This window comes from Rutidosis leptorrhynchoides, chromosome 10 (genome assembly GCF_046630445.1).
Source record: "Rutidosis leptorrhynchoides isolate AG116_Rl617_1_P2 chromosome 10, CSIRO_AGI_Rlap_v1, whole genome shotgun sequence".
NCBI classification, from domain to species: Eukaryota; Viridiplantae; Streptophyta; class Magnoliopsida; order Asterales; family Asteraceae; genus Rutidosis; species Rutidosis leptorrhynchoides.
In genome coordinates, this window is record NC_092342.1 from 242,722,342 (window position 1) to 242,738,143 (window position 15,802).

The following is a 15,802-nucleotide window of genomic DNA, read 5'->3' on the forward strand; positions in this document are numbered from 1 at the left end:
AAAAAGGGAGTAAATGAACTCGCGCATATAAATATTGTAAAACAGTTAATAAAGCATTTGCATGTATTCTCAGCCCAAAAATGAAATGAGTAATGATAATGCTAAAAACGAACATATATTTAATAGCATTATCCCTCAAGAAAGACAAGCTTTTAGTTGCAATTGTTCTATTTACAAGTGATATTCGTTTAAATAATAAAAGGTGAAGACAAAAGACAGATTCGACGAATTGAAGAAGCAAACGACCAAAAAGCTCAAAAGTACAAAATACAATCAAAGTGGTTTCAATTATTGATGAGAAACGTCTCAAAATTACAAGAGTACAAGACGCGAAACGCAAAGTACAAGATATTAAATTATACGCAAGGACGTTCGAAAATTCGGAACCTGGACCAGAGTCAACTCTCAACGCTCGACGCAACGGACTAAAAATTACAAGTCAACTATGCACATGAATATAATATAATATATAATTAATTCTTAAAATTAATATATATATTATATTATATTATAAAACCGTCGGCAAGCTAGGAGCCAAGCTTGTGTGAGCTGGAATCCACAGCTCCGCACTCGCGGAGCTTATAAAGGCAAAAACCTCCGCACTCGCGGAGGTCAAATAGTATTACGTGGGCCTATAAAAGGCCGAGCATTCGGCCGAAATTTACACATCTTTTTCTCATTCATCATACGTAAAATATATATATATATATATTTATATTTTAATTTTAATTTTAATTTTAATTTTAATTTTAAATCCTAATAATAAGGGTATGTTAGTGAATATTGTAAGGGTGTAAGTCGAAATTCTGTCCGTGTAACGCTACGCTATTTTTAATCATTGTAAGTTATATTCAACCTTTTTAATTTAATGTCTCGTAGCTAAGTTATTATTATTCTTATTTAATACCGAAGTAATCATGATGTTGGGCTAAATATTTAAATTTGGGTAATTGGGCTTTGTACCATAATTGGGGTTCGGACAAAAGAACGACACTTGTGAAAATTAGACTATGGGCTATTAATGGGCTTTATATTTGTTTAACTAAATGATAGTTTGTTAATTTTAATATAAAGATTTACAATTGGACATACCTATAAATAACCATATACACTCGATCCGACACGATGGGCGGGATATTTATATGTACGAATAATCGTTCATTTAACCAAACACGGGAATGGATTAATAGTCACTAGAATTATTAAAACAGGGGTGAAATTATGTACAAGGACACTTGGCGTAATTGATAACAAAGTATTAAAACCTTGGGTTACACGCAGTCGATATCCTGGTGTAATTATTAAACAAAGTATTAAGACCTTGTTACAGTTTAAGTCCCCAATTAGTTGGAATATTTGCCTTCGGGTATAAGGATAATTTGACGAGGATACTCGCACTTTATATTTATGACTGATGGACTGTTATGGACAAAAACCAGACCGACATATTAAATAATCCAGGACAAAGGACAATTAACCCGTGGGCATAAAACTAAAAATCAACACGTCAAACATCATGATTACGGAAGTTTAAATAAGTATAATTCCTTTATTTTCATATTTAATTGCACTTCTAATTATCGCACTTTTATTTATTGTCATTGTATTTAATTGCACTTTTAATTATCATACTTTTTAATTATCGCAATTTTAATTATCGCAATTTTATTTATCGCAATTTCATTATCATTTTTTACTTTATGCTTTAAATTAAGTTGTATTTATTTTTAATATTTTACATTAGGTTTTAACTGCGACTAAAGTTTTAAAATCGACAAACTGGTCATTAAACGGTAAAAACCCCCCTTTATATTAATAATATTACTTATATATATATTTGTATTTTTATAAATTAAAACTAATATAGCGTTAAGCTTTGTTTAAAAGATTTCCTTGTGGAACGAACCGGACTTACTAAAAACTACACTACTGTACGATTAGGTACACTGCCTATAAGTGTTGTAGCAAGGTTTTGGTATATCCATTCTATAAATAAATAAATATCTTGTGTAAAATTGTATCGTATTTAATAGTATTTTCTAGTAAAAATATAAGCTATTTCATATACACCTCGCATAACATCAAGTAAAAAGGGAGTAAATGAACTCACCATACTGTACTTTGTAGTAAAAATACATAGGACGACATTGAACAGTGTAGGGTTGGCCTCGAATTCACGAACCTATATCATTTATATATATATATATATATATATATATATATATATATATATATATATATATATATATATATATATATATATATATATATATATATATATATATATTAACACATATAATTGTATTCGAACAAATTTATATATTATTATTAGTGATATAATTGTTATATTTAATAATTTATATGTTTTATTAATTAAATAAGTATATTTATTATATATATATATATATATATTTTAAAAATTTTAATATAGTTATGTTATATGTATTAAATATATTTTTACATAATTAATATTTATTTGTTATAATATTAATAATAGGAATAGTATTAATAATAATGATACTTATAATAATAATGATAATACTAATAATAATGTTAATATTGATAATAAAAATGATAATAATACTAAAATATATAAAATTTTTAACAATGATAGTAATAATAATAAGATAAAAAGGTTGTATTATTTTTACAATAAAAATACTAATTTTAATAAAAAAATCTTAATACTAATAATACTTAATAATAATACTTGTTAATAAATATAATAATGTTAATAATAGTAATAATAATAATAATAATAATGATAATAATAATTATAAAAATGATAGCAATAATAATATTACTGATAATAATAATAAAATGTATTATTTTTATAATAATAATAATAATAATAATAATAATAATAACAACAACAATAATGATAACAATAACAATAATGATAAAAGTAATAATAATAATAATAATAATAATAATAATAATAATAATAATAATAATAATAATAATAATAATAATAATAATAATAATAATAATAATAATAATAATAAAAGCTACCTTAAAAGGCTTTAAAAAAATAACTGCTCGCCCTCGGGCTCGAACCCGCGACCTCACGCTCACCACTCACACTCCTATACCATTGAGCTGCAAGCTCTATTTCTGAAATTATCTATGCTTAAAAACTATTTAACCCGTATTATCTGTCAATATATCTTCTTCATAATCTTTACAATTCATCCGTCATCATCATCCTTATTTTCATGTATCATTCGATCATCCTCATAATCTATCATTCAACATCACAGTTCATCATCATTAAATCGTCATTAATAATAATCATCATTATTATCTCCAACGGTTATTATGTTCTTCGTGAATCACCTTATGATAATCGTATTCATCATCATCTTATCATCATGACCGCATGACATAATCATCATCATTCGTTCTTGTATTCTCCCTTCATCATCGTCGCTATCAACATAAACATATCACCCTCTTCGCTGCACCATAACAACATATCATTAACCGTTAACATCATATTCTTCATTCTCAACATCAAACATCTCGGCCCAATATAACAACAACACACGGCCCAATTGTCTTTGAATCATTATAGTCCAACAGAAAAAAAAAATAAAGAACACGGCCCAAATAGAAACTAAAGTAACACGGACCAAGAATGTATTGTGGTGTGGTTTTGTTTTCGGGAATAAATAAAATATATATAAAAGAAACAGCAAAAGGAACGAACTAGTGGAGGTTGGTAGTCATTGACTTTTATACATCATCTTTATATTTCATCATCTTCATCCTTTGTCTTTTCATCATCATTAAAAGAAAAAAAAAATATCCAGCGATGGTTTTATTTTTAGCTTCGAACGGAAGAAAGAAAAAAATAAATAAATAAAAACAAAGAACAATAGACAGAAACACATCGTGCAGCAATACTAGCAGGTAGTAGTTTGATTTTTCTCAGAAAAGAAATAATAGAACCTCGATGATAAATTGTTGGGTTGATGATAAAAGGTTGTGTTTTGGTCGTGGTTGTCCTCGAATAGTAAACGGGTACAATGGCAGCAGCAGTTAGTGTGGTCCATGTGGTGTTGGTGATGATTGATGATAGTTGTGGTTGATGTTCTTGGCATATATTTATGGCTCGGTTACAAGAAAATTAGAGGGTAATTCAAGGTGACGGATATTGACCGTGAAACAGAAAACGAATGCTAGTAGCGTAGTGATTTCAAGGAATAGCAACAATAATAAGGTGATGGTTCTTCAAATGGATATAGGAGAGGGAAAGAGAGAGAGGTTGGTGGTTCTTAGGGTGGTGATGGTGTCGGGTTTGATCAAGGAGAAGAGAAGTGGGTTTAGTGTGATTTAATAATAATGTTGGTTGTGTTTACTTGAAGAATACACAGAATAATAATGCAAGTGGGTGTTACCATCGGATAAATAACAAAAGGTTGAGATTGTGGGTTCAAATGTAAAGATGATGAATTTAAATCTATCATGTGTATATGAAGCACATTTATATATATATATCTATCTTTCTGTAATATAAATTTAATAATTAATAATAATAATTGTATTGTTGTGTTAGTCAAAAGTGGAATAAGATTGAAAACAAATAATGGAATCAAACGTGTAAAAACAAGTTTCAATTCCACCGACACTATTCATCTTTAAATCACAGACTGGAATATCGTGCTCTCTTGTCAATTGGTGACGGATAAAAGTCTTCGGAAATATCCCATATTTTTAATTTAAATCGTTTTATTTATTTTGGTCATTATGGTATAAAATTTGATCATTAATTTATTAAATAAAAATTACATCAACTGTCCCTCTCATTTATGGGTAAAATATAAAAAGTGTTAAAATTAAATAATTAGATCCTAAATATACTTTTAATAAGCCTATAACTTATATAACTCATTTTCGGATCACCTTTTATTTTAAAATTACATAAGTTTTAATTTAACTTGCTTAATGTCAAAACCCGTCCTTATCCCCCTGGACGAAATCCTCAACATCTGGTCCCATTGCGATGATCGACTCCAAGTAATGTCCTTAAAATGAGCTAATGCACAGCGGAAGACTTAATTCGTACCTGAGAATAAACATGCTTAAAAGTGTCAACCAAAAGGTTGGTGAGTTCATAGGTTTATCATAAACAATCATTTCAATATTTTAATAGACCACAAGATTTCATATTTATAAACATAATACACTCGCAAGTGTATGAAAAGCATTCTAAGTTATGGGCACCCGGTAACTAGCCTTAACAAGAGCGTGTACCCCTGAGTTATAATAATAATATGTACACCGAATCAAGTGCGTTCCGTTAACCTCGAAGTACTAAACACCCGTTCTTCTAGTTTAGTAGTGACTAGAACAACATCTGGGTGGGGGTGTAAAACCCGATAGATCTATCTTTAGGATTCGCGCCTACCAGTTCATAAACCAATAGTTAAAGTTACCAAGCTAGGGGATTTTTGATTCTAACCCACATAGAATTAGTTTTAGTACTTGTGCCTATTTCGTAAAACATTTATAAAAACATTGCATGTATTCTCAGCCCAAAAATGTAAAGAGTAAAAGGGATCAAATGAAACTCACCTATTGTATTTTGTAGTAAAAATACATATGACGTCATTTAACAAATGTAGGTTTGACCACTGATTCACGAACCTATATCATTCATACATATATTAACACATAGAACTGTAATCGAATAATTTTACATATTTTTATTAGTGATATACTTGTTATATTTAATAATTTATAGGTTTTATTTATTAATTAAGTATATTTACTTTATGTATACATTAAATGAATACTTAATATTTATTATAAAAATATTTATATAGTTATGTTATATTAAATATATTTTTGTAACTAATATTTATTTGGTAAGAAAATATTGATAATAATAATTGAAAAGTTGTAGTATTTTTATAATAATAATATTTGTAATTATATTAGTAATAATAATCATTTTAAAAATACTGATAATAACAACAATAATAGTAAGTACAAAGTTGAAATATCTTTATAATGATAATAATAACAATAACTATAATTGAAAAACTCGTTCTAATAATAATAGTAATACTAATAATAACTTTTATAAAAATAACATTAACATTAATAATAATAATAATAATAATAATAATAATAATAATAATAGAAATAGGATAACTACCTTAGAGTATCAATCTTTAAAAATATAACCGCCACTGTCCGAGTTCAAACCCACGACCTCCCGCTAACCCGCTAACACCCTTTGCCATTGCAAAGCAATTACTTTTCTGTTTAATTCCCTAACTTAAACATATTTACCCTTTCACTCTGTAATCTTCTTTATTAAACCCGAAATCCCAAATCATCTTTAAAATTTTCTTATCAACATAACCATTTTCATTAATGTATCATCGTCATATACATCAAACTCGCCATCATTATCTTAATCAATCCATCGTCATCAAGCATAACACTACAATCATCATTATCATATTCATTCTGTAACGTCCTCATCATCATTTTATTATTATGATTATCCTAATTATTATCTAATTTATTAAAAAAAAAAATAACATCATTTTGTGGCCCATATTTGGTCGGCCATGAATCACTACTTGGTTCCAAATTGCAATTTGATAAAGTGCTCCTAATATTCTAAGTTCTCAAGTTGACAAAACCCCATACAAAAGTGTGGTATAGTTTCTTTCTCCACTTGGTGTGTATGTTTACGAATCAAACACCATTTACACTCTTTTATGGTTTAGTAAAAGTTAGCCACAACAACAAAAATGACATGCAATAGCAGCCATTTATAAGGAGCTGCAGAAATATTTATGGGGTCTGTAATTGGTCGAATGAACAGAAAAATATATTGTAGTAACAAGGAAAAAGGGCAGTAGCAGGAAACCGTAGCAATTGGTGGCGGTTTTGGGTTGCTTTTGGTGGCGAGACAGCAGCAGGAAGATTATTGCGATGTGTGGTGGTTGATCGATCCAAAAGTAGTTTACTCGAAAGTTTAAATGTAGCAGCTAAGGTGATTCGAACGGTTTTCAACAGAAATAAGTAGACTGCAGCTACGTAAATGAAGATGGGTTTTGGGTTGGTTTTACTTGACAAAAAAAAAAACGAGGACAAGAATACTATCGAGTAGAAGGAAGACAGTGGTAATGGTGTCGTGTGTTGGTAATTCAAATGGGAGAGTTGAAATGGGTTCAATGATGTTGGTCATGTTGTTCAAAAGTGGTGATAATGGATGTTTGTGATGAAGATTAAAAACGAACACGAAGGTGGCTCGTGATGTTTGATACTCGGACAGGGAACAGAAAATTAGCGTAGTTGTAGTGCGGTTCAGGGGTGGTTCTTGGTTTATGGCGATTGTAGGGTGGCGAGTGGATGGTGAAGATGGGTTTACAATGGTGATTGATGAGGATGGTTGTGATTAAGGTGGTGATGTGGGTTTACATGAGAAATAGAGAGAGAGATGAGAGAGAGAGTGGGGTGGTGAATCACGGTGGTGAGTGTGGAAGACGTTGGTGAGAGCCGATGGTTTAGTGGTGAGGTTGTCGACAAGTGGAATTAGAAACAAGTTGATGGGTTTCGTTGGTTGTGGAAAAATGGAATGGAAATAGATGGATGGTTTGTGTTCACATAGGTGAAGGTGGTGATGGAAGTGAAGGTCACGATGGGTGGTGGTATCGGTTGTTTGTGTGTTCTTCAACTTGAAACCAAAAGTAAGCAAACGTAATAGGAATCAAATCCACAAAAATGATGGTAGTTCTAGTGTGGTTGTAGTAATCGAAAGATGGTAGATGTTTTGGTCTTCGATGGAAATATTACACCGAAGTGGGTTCACTAATGAGATTAGAGGAGAGATGGAGGAAAATTGAGGGATGGTAACTCAAGAAAATACAGAGATATATATATATCCATTATATCTAATAGAAAGTAGGGATACAGAATGACATGTTTGGAATATTTAAAGTGGACCATAACTAAAAAAAATATCTATAGGTTAGAAAACGTGTAAAACAAATATGCAAGCTGTCACTTTGTATTATTATTACCGACGGTTTAATAGGGATAATAATTCATACTCCGTTGATACATCAGTGGCGGATAAAAAGTCTTCAGGAAAATCCTATATTTTTGTATTAAACATCTTTATTTAAATTATTTTACATAATTAATTTTTAGTAACAACATATAATTTTTCAAATTATATTTCTAATTATTATTTATGTATATATATACACACATATTTATTTACAATTAGTGATTCGTGAATCGCCGGGATCAGTCAAAAGTAAATGAATGTACATAATAAATAAATAAATTTTGAGACTCAACCTAACAGATTTTGCTAATCGTGTCAAAAATATTACATCGTATCGAGAGTTTGATTTAAAATTAGTCGAAATTTTCCGGGTCGTTACAGTACCCACCTGTTAAAGAAATTTCGTCCCCGAAATTTGAGTGAGGTGGTCATGCTAACAATAAAAATATTTTCATGACGAATATGAGTTGATAATTAGAGTTTTATCTTTATTGATTAATATAGATAAAATGATTCAATTATGTGAAGCGTACGAATGAAGCTGTCACAAAAGATTGAGATAGAGATTTAACTTTTTGACGTAGTCACGGTGGATTTTCGGAATTCAAGGAATTTAAGGAAATCTTCTGTTCAGAAAGAAAATGAAATAGCACGATTTATTAGCAATTGTTGGAATTACGGAAGCACAGAAATATCAAAGAAATATTTCCGTGATATGCTTAGAGATTAAATAGAATGAAAGAGTCGTGTAACATGGCACATGATGAGGGTATGATCTGTAAATCATCATCACGTTCCATTAGAAATTTAGCATGACTTACTGTAATATAACCACGTTGGCCCGGCGTCATTATATTATACTAACTCATGCTTCAATTCCCTACACTTCTCCAAAAATCATCCATAATTTAAACTCAAATTTTATAGAAGAATAGAAACTGAGACAGTTTCTTTTATGAGGTAACATAGATAGCACGAGAAGATAGATAATTTCGGACGAAGATATTTATGAAGATATCTTCAGAAATATTGAAGATATTTATGACGATATTTTGAAATTTCTAAGTTCGAAGGTGATGATGAAAAAGATTTTTCCGCAAGGATTTTAACATGATTACGGAGCAAGATATTCGTTGAAAGTTTCATCGGATGCAGAAGATATACGTTATATATAGATATATAACTGTTGACGTAAGAACGTTGCGAAATTCGAGAATTAATGATTAATGCTTCCCGGTATTTAGTATAGCAACTATCGCTACAAGATGTCCATGAGCACATAATAAGACTTCAATAGATGAATATAGTGATTTGTCGGAGAGATTTAAGTCAAGGAGCAACGAGGTTGCTGCTACGTCTACTGGCAATATGATGGAATATAAAAGGTTCTCCAATAATGATGATGAAGGGCAACTTATATATCAAAGTTATAATATGATTTGTTCGAATGAAAAGTCGAAGTTGATTTGCTGGAGATGTGACAAAATTAGCTACTTTGGAAAGGGATTGCAAAGTTATTTTCGGTAATATCAACGCTAAAGAAGCTAGCACAAATACGTGTTAATCGTTTACTCAGGTTCCGAGTGTTTTCCAGTGCATAACTATATGCATAATCTTTCCTTCCGTAGATGAAGTGTGGTTGGTTCATCCTCTCAATTGAGGTGTCTTCAAGAATCATGAAAAGTTTGAACTCAGATTGGGATTATCAGGATACAAATAAGGTTTAGAAAGAAATCAAGTGGCAAGCTTGAAGAAGTATTTAGTTTCATATGTTATAATCAATATTTTAATTCGTTTTAATTGTCCAATGTTAGCAGTCCAATAGTTCAATGATTCATATATAGTTTAATATATAATATTCGAATTAATTAATACGTATCGTGACCCGTGTACCGGTCTCAGTATTGATCACAACTCAAACCATATATATATTTTAGAATCCACCTCAACCCTGTATAGCCAACTATAGAGTGTCTATGGTCGTTCCGAAATATATATATAGATGGGTCGATATGATAGGTCGAAACCTTGTATACGTGTCCCATTATTTAAAGTGCGTAAAATAAATAAATATATATCATGACCCATTATACAACGTGTTGTCTCAGAATTAATCCGACGTAATGGAATACAGAAAACACGAAGAGGTAGATAATTTCGGACAAGAATATTTATGAAAATATCCTCAGAAATATCGAAGATATTTATGATGATATTTTGGAATTTCTAAGTTCGAAGGTAGATGAAGAAAAATTTTCTGCAAGATTTTAACATGACTTCGGAGCAAGATATTCTCTAAAGATTTCATCGGATCCATAATTACCTAGATTCTTTGAATATGGTGTTTGGATCTTGTATATGTCCTGGGTCTTCTTCATGGTTAGCTCAATCTGTGTTTCAGTACCAAATTTTCTATCGTGCGTTCCTAACACTCCTTTCTTTATCATCAAACTTTTGGCCGTTTAGACCATCTACCATTTTTCTGTTTCCTCTGCATTTATTGTTACGATATCTGAATCATTAGTTATCAATCCGAGGTGGTTTCAGGAGAATTGTGTTTTTAGATGATTAAACGCTGATGGTAGTATGGTGGAATATAAAAGGTTCTCTGGTAACAATAAATGAGCACGCATATATATCAAGGTTATAATAAGGTTGTTTTGAATGAAAAGTCGAAGTTGACTTGGTGGAGCTGTGACAAAATTGGCTAATTTGGAAGAGATTGCAAAGTTATTTTTGGTAATAACACACCAATGGAGCTAGTACATATATGTGTTAAACGTTTACTCAGGTTCTGAGAGTTTTTAGGTGCATAACTATATGCATCAACCTTTTCTTCTGTAGATGAAGTGCAGTTAGTTCATCCTCTCGATTGAGGTGTTTTCAAGAATCATGAAAGATTTGAACGCAGATCGTAATCATCAAGATACAAATGAGGTTTAAGATGAAATCAAGTGGCAAACTTGAAGAATTATTTAGTTTCATATGTTATAATCAATATTTTAATTCATTTTAATTGTCCAATCTTGGTAGTCCACAGTTAGCAGTCTACAGTTACTAACTCAATAATTCATATATAGTTTATAATATTTGAATTAATTAATACGTATCGTGACCCGTGTATGTCTCAAACTCGATCACAACTCAAAGTATATATATTATTTAGAATCAACCTCAACCCTGTATAGAAAACTCGATCATTACTGCATATAAAGTGTCTATGGTGATTCTAAATAATATATATAGATGTGTCGATATGATATGTCAAAACCTTGTATACGTTTCCCGATATTTAAAGTGCGTAAAATAATTACAGAAATTAAATGACGATAAATAAAATTGTGAGAATTAAAATTGCGATAATTAAATTGCGATAAATAAATTGCGATAAATAAATGTAATACAAAATTAACAGTTAGCTAGGAACAGTTAGCTAGGATTTTGTTAGCGTGAATTCTTAACAAAATTCCTCATAGTTAATTTGTTTGTTTTTAACAAATTTTATTTTATCAAATGTTTTCTTCATTATGCCACTTGTTAGATTCTGATAGGTCAAAATCCAAATATGAAATTGAATGTCAATGATTATTTCGCGGTGAACGGATACGTATATCGGTGGTTGTAAGTAGGATAGTAAATGACTGTTGAATCAGATTCGAAGAATGTACAATGTAACCTATTAATGTGCAATCTAAATATCCCTCGGGTATTACCTACCCGTTAAAATATTTTCACCATTAACAGTTTGTACGAAAGAATTTTTAATTACAATCTTTATGAAAATATATATACATATATATTTTCTTCAGATGAAATCATGGATTTAATGAGTCAATATGATATTAGACTCATTTGATTTATTGTTAGAACAAGGATATATAATCTCTAAAACATTAGAGATTACCTAATCGCCATGTAGAAGGAAGATAATTGATGTAGAACGATGATTATACTCGAGGTACAGAATGAGATGTTGAGGTATGGATTGTTGATGGTACTGGTGTTGTTACTGATGGTACTGTTGGTGCCGGGGATGCTGAAGCTGGTAAATTTTGCACCATATTCTCTAAATTGATTACTCGAGTACGAAGCTCGTTGACTTCTTCGATTACTCCGGGATGATTGTCGGTAAGAACGAGCGAATGAATAAGGTTTAGAATCTGAGATAGTATGTAATCATGACGAGATATTCGGGAAATGAGGGTGAAAATGATATTTCGGACTGGTTCACCGGTAAGTGCTTCAGGTTCTTCGCCAAGAGGTGAATTTGGTTGATGGAAAGGGTCACCTTCTTTTTGTCTCCAATGATTAAGTAGGCTACGAACCCATCAGAGGAATTGGGGATGGATGATTGGTTGATTCATTCTGGTGACACTGCTTTCGGAGCTTAGGTGAAACTCCATATCGAAATAGCTGTCGGAATCCGAGGAATTCGAACTGGTTGAGGGATTCATCTCGTACGATCAGATGAAGGATTTTCGATAAGAAATAGATTATAGGATGTAGATTAGTACCCTGCAATACATAATTTACATATGCATATATAATACTAAAATCCCATAAGTTACGGAGGAATCTACGGAAGCTGTCAGGCAAAGGTAACAATAACAGATACGCTAAGATATGAATTTATCTATACACTGTCTATACAATAGAGGTAGTAAGACATGTCTAGACTAAGAATGATAAGCAGGTGATTTCCGACTAGAAATGATAAGCAAAACTTTTGACATGCAGACACGGTCGAAGTCCAGACTCACTAATGCATCTAAACAACTATCAGTTAGACACAATAATGCAAGACCTGGTTCGCTAAGACCACCGCTCTAATATCAACTATAGAGACCCGTCCTAATCCATCCGGACGAAGTCCATATCGATTACAAACGATTCATAACAGTTGATTTCATCGCGAGGTAATTGACCTCTATATGATACATTTTACAAACATTGCATTCGTTTTTAAAAGACAAACTTTCTTTACATCGAAAGTTGACGAAAAACATACTATTTCATAATATCTCCAAGTATAATTGCCTTAATAATAATCTTGATGAACTCGACGACTCGAATGCAACGTCTTTTGAAATATGCCATGAATGACTCCAAGTAATATCTCTAATATGAGCAAATGTACAGCGGAAGATTTCTTTCATAACTGAGAATAAACATGCTTTCAAGTGTCAACCAAAAGGTTGGTGAGTTCATAGGTTTATCATAAAACAATAAAATTCATCATTTTGATAGACCACAAGATTTAAGTCCTGCATGGTACAAATGGGCCCGAATCCTATACCCACCTGTAATGTACATGCAATATCTTTTAAATACAGTACACCTTTCTCGTGTACGAAATCATCTTTCATAAATCTTAGTAACCGTACACATATCTTGTGCACAAAAATAACATACACATAACATGTGTATAAAATCATTCTCTCGATACATAACATTCACTTTTCATTGCTTTCATAGCTTGGCTTGGTAACCGACCTTAACATATAATGCGCATAATAATATCCCCAAAATAGAACATCTCGTCTGTATAATAATCATATAAACTTCAAAGTACTAAATACCACGCCCACTAGCCCTTCCGTCTAGTGAACATTCTGGGTGGGGGTGTTAAAGCCGGTAGCTACCTTTAGGATTCACGTCAATTAGGCGTGCACTAATTCTCAAAATTAGTGATGTTCCCTAATTCTTAGGTTACCAAGCAATAATAATCAGAGGAAAAATATTCATATCAATTGTGGCAATTATCACGTCCACATAATTCAATAGTGGCAATTATCACGTCCACATAATTCATTCGAGAAATGTTTTGCTTGTGTCTATCTCATCAAACATTTATAAAAGCATTTCATGTATTCGCATTTCAAAATATATTTCAAAAGCATTTAATAAAGCAGTTGTAAAAACAGCGCATATATTCTCAGCCCAAAAATGTAATGAGTAAAAGGAAGCAAATGAACACACGCATATAAATATTGTAAAACAGTTAATAAAGCATTTGCATGTATTCTCAGCCCAAAAATGAAATGAGTAAAAAGGGAGTAAATGAACTCGTGCATATAAATATTGTAAAACAGTTAATAAAGCATTTGCATGTATTCTCAACCCAAAAATGAAATGAGTAAAAAGGGAGTAAATGAACTCACCATACTGTACTTTGTAGTAAAAATACATAGGACGACATTGAACAATGTAGGGTTGGCCTCAGATTCACGAACCTATATCATTTATATATATATTAACACATATAATTGTATTCGAACAAATTTATATATTATTATTAGTGATATAATTGTTATATTTAATAATTTATATGTTTTATTAATTAATTAAGTATATTTATTTTATATATATATTTTTAAAATTTTTTAATATAGTTATGTTATATGTATTAAATATATTTTTACATAATTAATATTTATTTGTTATAATATTAATAATAGGAATAGTATTAATAATAATGATACTTATAATAATAATGATAATACTAATAATAATGTTAATATTGATAATAAAAATGATAATAATACTAAAATATATAAAAATTTTAATAATGATAGTAATAATAATAAGATAAAAAGGTTGTATTATTTTTACAATAAAAATACTAATTTTAATAAAAAAATCTTAATACTAATAATACTTGTTAATAAATATTATAATGTTAATAATAGTAATAATAATAATAATGATAATAATAATTATAAAAATGATAGCAATAATAATATTACTGGTAATAATAATAAAATGTATTATTTTTATAATAATAATAATAATAATAATAATAATAATAATAATAATAATAATAATAATAATAACAACAACAACAATAATGATAACAATAACAATAATAATAAAAGTAATAATAATAATAATAATAATAATAATAATAATAATAATAATAATAATAATAATAATAATAATAATAATAATAATAATAAAAGCTACCTTAAAAGGCTTTAAAAAAAATAACTGCTCGCCCCCGGGCTCGAACCCGCGACCTCACGCTCACCACTCACACTCCTATACCATTGAGCTGCAAGCTCTATTTCTGAAATTATCTATGCTTAAAAACTATTTAACCCGTATTATCTGTCAATATATCTTCTTCATCATCTTTACAATTCATCCGTCATCATCATCCTTATTTTCATGTATCATTCGATCATCCTCATAATCTATCATTCAACATCACAGTTCATCATCATTAAATCGTCGTTAATAATAATCATCATTATTATCTCCAACGGTTATTATGTTCTTCGTGAATCACCTTATGATAATCGTATTCATCATCATCTTATCATCATGACCGCATGACATAATCATCATCATTCATTCTTGTATTCTCCCTTCATCATCGTCGCTATCAACATAAACATATCACCCTCTTCGTTGCACCATAACAACATATCATTAACCGTTAACATCATATTCTTCATTCTCAACATCAAACATCTCGGCCCAATATAACAACAACACACGGCCCAATTGTCTTTGAATCATTATAGTCCAACAGAAAAAAAAATAAAGAACACGGCCCAAATAGAAACTAAAGTAACACGGACCAAGAATGTATTGTGGTGTGGTTTTGTTTTCGGGAATAAATAAAATATATATAAAAGAAACAGCAAAAGGAACGAACTAGTGGAGGTTGGTAGTCGTTGACTTTTATACATCATCTTTATATTTCATCATCTTCATCCTTTGTCTTTTCATCATCATTAAAAATAAATAAAAAATTATCCAGCG